Source organism: Mesocricetus auratus, unplaced genomic scaffold (genome assembly GCF_017639785.1).
Source record: "Mesocricetus auratus isolate SY011 unplaced genomic scaffold, BCM_Maur_2.0 Super-Scaffold_100006, whole genome shotgun sequence".
In the NCBI taxonomy this organism is placed as follows: Eukaryota; Metazoa; Chordata; class Mammalia; order Rodentia; family Cricetidae; genus Mesocricetus; species Mesocricetus auratus.
Genome location: NW_024429190.1, coordinates 63,070,831 through 63,076,387, shown reverse-complemented (window position 1 = coordinate 63,076,387; position 5,557 = coordinate 63,070,831). Strand labels below are relative to the sequence as shown.

Sequence of the window (5,557 nt, the reverse complement as noted above, 5' to 3'; positions counted from 1 at the left end):
TACTTTAATTTTTTATACTAGTTCTGCCCCAGATCATTTTCCTCATTAATTGGTATGAAAAACTTAGTACTTAGATGTGGCATCTTAATCTTAGCATGGGAATTGTAAAGTCAGTAGATTAGCAGTTCGAACACCCTCTGTCCTAAGTATCAGAAAATATTGAAGTGTAATTTGTAAGGGTTTCCAGGGCTGACTGCAGGCTCTCAGCAGAAAATTTTGTTAAGTTACTACAAAAGGAGAAATGTTTCTCCTCATCGATTAGCAAATACCAATTCCATTATAAATATATATGCATGTTGACCTTTTAACTTGTTTTCCGGAATACAAATTCAGTAGAGCTCTCACGCAGCTTCACATGCTGTGATAGTATTTTGGGGCACTGGAACACAAATGGGGACATCAATCTACCCTCTTCATTTGAGAGTCACTATATGAAGCCTAATTGCTGGTTCCTCTATGGTACCCACGCAGAGCTTATGCTAGTCAGCAGGCCTGGGGTTTAAAGATTTCTCCATAGTGAAGTTCTGCAGCTTAAATGAGGAGGTTAGAATCTTGAACAAAATAAAGCAAATATTGAGTGGCTTATAATGCCTTCCCTCCTTACATGAAAAACAAATATGTGCACATTGTTCTACTACAGGGTCATTGAAACAGACTTGCAAAATATAACCGCTAAGCTAAGAAGCCTACAATAAAAACCAGCCAAAATTATTTTTTCCATAGACAGAAAAGATTAATTTTTATCTGTGCAGTTTGGTCTTTTCTATTTATTTGTCCCTTCTCTGGGGAGAACATGAATGCAGTCCCCCACTACCACAAATTATGCAGTCAAGTTTCCCACAGTTGGGAAAATTGCAGGGGTCAGGACATCCAGAGTGCTAAACCATCTTAGTGATCATGGTATCTCGATTGCCAATTAAGTATTTAAAGTTTTCTTTTAAATGTACTGCTACCAATCAAAAAACAGATAGGGAGGGGGATTGATAGTAGAACAATTGATTTATAAAGGAGATTTCATATTTCTTGTACAGAATTTTACTCTAGATATTCAGTGGTCACAACACAATTGTTGCCTGCATGAACTGACATGCCAGAGTAAGAAACAATGCTTTTGTACCAGTCAGGGTTATCTGGGCATGTTACAGCATAACCCAGGAAATTTAGAGTAGAACAATTTTGGTTCATGGTTTCAGACCTTGTTCACTTGGCTCCATAACTTTTGGAAATTGTATGAGGCAAGGGCATCATGGGAGGGGACTTATGGTTGAACAAAGTGGCACATTTCTCAGAGGAGACTAAAAAGCAGACCGGTGAGAGAGCAGGAGTTGTAGATGTAATACCTTTTCCAGAACATACACCTAGGACCTGGCCAACTACAACTGGATCTCACCTCTAAAATGCTCCAGCACTTCTCAGTGGTGCCATAGTGTGATAGCCAAACCTTTAATGCACAGGGCCTGAGAGAACATGTAAACTACAAGACACAATTCTCTTAGATTTTTGTATATATGAGTTACAACTTTTGACCCAATCTTGAAAATGACCTTTTATTTCTTTAATTGTCACAGAAAATCAGATCCCGTAGAAGTTAAATATAAATTCAGATGTACTCTACACTCAGAGAAATGTTGAAGAAGTTCAATAATTTAGAAAACAAATATCTTCCATTCTCATTAAGTTCATGATAGAGATCTGTGTCACAAGACATATTTTCAAAAGAAAAGCATACAAATGTTTTTAACATTTTTTTGTGATATAGATGCTGTTAGAATCGGTTAAGTACTGAGATGAACTCAAGAAAGCCAGTAACAGAGAGGGAGGACTGATGACCAAAGGGATTAAGACTGGGCTGGTTTAACCCCCAGAAACAGCTGACCTGACAAAGGTTAACTCTTGAATCCCAGGCATCAGCCTGGGGGAATCCAGCATGGGACTGATCAAGACCCCCTGAATGTGGGTGTCAGTGAGGAGGCCTGGGTAATCTATTGAGCCTTGGGCAGTAGATCAGTACTTATCCCGAGTATACACACGGACTTTGGGCTCCCATCCAACAATGTGAGATGCATGCACTCTCACCCTGAACTCTTGGGGAGGGTCTAGGCCCTGCCCTGTATGAAATGACAGACTATGGACACCCCCATGGAGGGCCTCACCCTCCCTGGGAAATGAGGGGATAATGGGAGGGGTGGGGGGAGGGTATGGGAGGAGGGCAGGGAAAGGGAGAGGGACCTAGAACTGACTTGTGAAGCAACCTTGTTTCTAATCTAAATTTAAAATAAAAAAATCAATAGCTTTTCTATGCACCAACAATAAACACATTGGAAAAGATATCACAGACACATTCCCATTCACAATATCTTCAAGAAAAATAAAATATCTAGGAATAAACCTAACCAAGCAGATGAAGGACCTCTACAATAAACTCTACCAAATCATGTCAACTCCTTCACCTAGTACAATTTTCAACCAATTTATAAGAAGGCTGACTAGTTTTTCAAGGAATTCCTGTGACTGTGGGAAAAATCAAGTTGATAGAAGCTGCAAGGGGCTGTAGCTCAGGGATACAGCACTTTCCTAGTATGTACCAGACTGTAGATTCTACCCCACAAAAATACTAAAATAAAAACCAAATGATGTCAGCCAACATCTCATTGTACCAAATCCTAAGGAAGCCGACACTATGCTGCTTTCAGTCAATAGAATCAAAATGGAGCCTAATAAATCAATTAAATGTGGCAAGAAGAAAAAAGAATAACCAAAGGAATGGAGAAGCCTGTGTGTGCTTATGTTAGTTGATAAACGTGACAGTTGTGGGGATGGACAAAGACAGATTGATGTATTTATTATACTTGAAGTACTGACAGACAGTAAGGGGAACTTAGCAAGGCCTACATGTTCAAACTTTTTCTATATTCCTGTATTTTAAAGATAGGGTCATTATTCTCTCCATATAAATTGGATACCTCTCATATACGGGCCTTATGGGTAACACCAGTTCAATTTTATTCACTACTTCAGGGCAGAGAACTCTTTCTGAGTTTGATGGCCTGTATTGGCAATATAGGTGTTGTAAGGGAGTGAATGGATTTCTTCATTTGATTTTCTTACATACTAAGGTGACATATTTTGATGTAGTATGTTGTGAAACTCATCATTAACCTTCTGTGTCTTAATTTATTTGTCCAGAATATGGGGATGTAGTATAATCTATTTCTTAAGTTCATTATGGAGATTAAACTTATTAATTATGTGGATAGACAGCTACATACAAAACCAATAAAACATCTTGATGTATACCACTATGATTATAGAATCTATTTCCTAAATGCCTAAGAACTTTATAATTTTAAAATTGCTTTATGTTATTCACAATAGGCAGCAGAGAATAAAAAACAAACAAAAATTCTTGCTTTATTCTTAACAGCGTTATCCAAAATGTGTGATGGAATCCTGTCAAGACAAGCAAAGCATGAAAAGATGATAGAGCTGAGGTTTCTATATTTATCTATTTCATTTTTTTGAGATAGTCATGCTATGTAGTCCAGGGTATCCTTGAACTGATGATCTTATGACAGACTTCTAAGTCCTGGGATTAAAGGCTTATACCCAAAATTCACGTTATTTCTATTTTTCAAAATATGGTGGTCAGGGAAAACCTACATGAGAAGTGAGTATCTGACAAAGCTGGTGCATAAGATATTTTTGGAAAACCTCATGTGGATATCTGGAAGAAGAATATTCCTGATCATAGGGAAATATTGACGTGAGACACTCAGAAAATCAGGAAAATGGAAGTGAGTTTATAGGAAAAGAAGAAAGGGAGTTATAGAGTCTTGGATGGTATTATATGAGCACTGGGTCTTAAAAGGAGTGAAATGGGAGATATTGAAGGATTTGGAACAGAAGATTGGATTTATTTCACTTATAAGTTTTACTGGACTCTCTGTTGCTGCAGTGCTGAGAATTCACACAAGCAAGAAGATCACATTGGAATATGTCGCAGTCATCTAGACAGGAAGTTTGGTACTGGAAAAGTTAAGAAGCGATTTGTCTCTACATACATTTTGGATAGGAAAATGGTAGGAGTTACTGCTTGATAAGACAAAAATAGAATAAAATAAGATAATATAAGATAGGCTCTGTGCGCGCACGTGTGTGTGTGTGTGTATGTGTGTGTGACAGAGAGAGAGAGGGAGAGACAGAGAGAGGGAGGAACGGAGGGAGGGAGGGAAGGAGGGAGAGAGAGAGAGAGAGAGAGAGAGAGAGAGAGAGAGAGAGAGAGAGAGAGAGAGAGAGAGAGAGAGAGAGGAGTCAAATGAGACCTCAAGGTTTTAAACTTGCGACTTACAATCTCAAGGCTACACTTCACTGAGCAATACTGTAGGAAGTTTGGGGGAACAGGGTAAGTTTGTGTGTGCAGTTGGAGCATGCTATGCTTGTCATGTATATGGAGACTGGGTAGCAATTTGAAGGGAAGGAGCTAGGTTCTGACTGGATAACGAATTTGGAAGTGATAGGTGCCTTGGGACTGGATGAGATACCAAAGGGGTGGGTAAATAGAGAAAACAGTTGATTTCTAGAGAGTGAGCCGTGTGCTTTGTCAATCAATAAGAGATTGATGAGCATAGGAAGAATTATAAGGCAGACAAAAATTCCTTTGCAAGATATGGTAATGGCAGATGCATAATCTTTGAAATGATGCCAAGGAGTAATGACCAATTGTAACAAGCATTGCTGACAAGTTCAATAGGAAGGAAACTGACGGTCATGTGGATTTAGTGATGATGAAATCACAGTGGTTTAGCTGGGTGGTAGATGCTGATGGAAGTTTCTGTCCTACCTGTTCCTGCAGTCGTTCATTCCCAAATAAACACACAGAGGCTTATATTAATTATAAACTCTTTGGTAGACAGCTCAGGCTTCTTACTGGCTATTTCTCTCTTAATTATTAACCCACTTCTATTAATCTGTGCATCTCCAAATGGTTTTGGCTTACCAGTAATGCCTGGCTCTCTTTCTTCCTTGGCAGCTAAATAGCATCTGTATGACAACTCATTTTCTGTGTTCCTCTTCCCAGAATTCTGCTAGTCTTGTAGCCCTGCCCATACTTCCTGCATGGCTATGTCCTGCCTGTCCATTGGCTGAAACAACTTTATTCATCAGCCAATAAGAGAAACATATATTCACAGCATACAAAAGGACATCCTCCATCAGTAGAGAGGGATGCAAAGTCACATCACCTACATCTAAAGGTCTACTGTAAGGTAGAGGAATTACCCTTAGTCCATGGACAGCTAATGATAGTGATGAAGGAGAGGAAAGGAAAGCAGGTAGGTCTAGTGTTAAACATTTTACACTCAAGTTCCTCTGTATGAGTCTTGCTCTTGTCTTGTTGGCAGAGGGAACTCTCTTCCAGTTCATCATCATGTAATTAGTATTTCATTAAAGATGATGTTTTTAAAAACTATAATGATAAAAGCTATAGATTTTAATGGAACATTAAAACAGTGAAGTAGTGCTTTCATGGTGATATGTAGAATAGCCAAAAGACCATAAC

At 38.7% G+C, this 5,557-nt stretch overlaps 1 pseudogene; it reads right to left on the bottom strand.

Annotated features, from left to right (window-relative positions):
- Positions 1-782: 782 nt before the first annotated feature.
- On the bottom strand, positions 783-924 carry LOC121141044 (annotated as a pseudogene).
- Between the last annotated feature and the right edge of the window lie 4,633 nt (positions 925-5,557).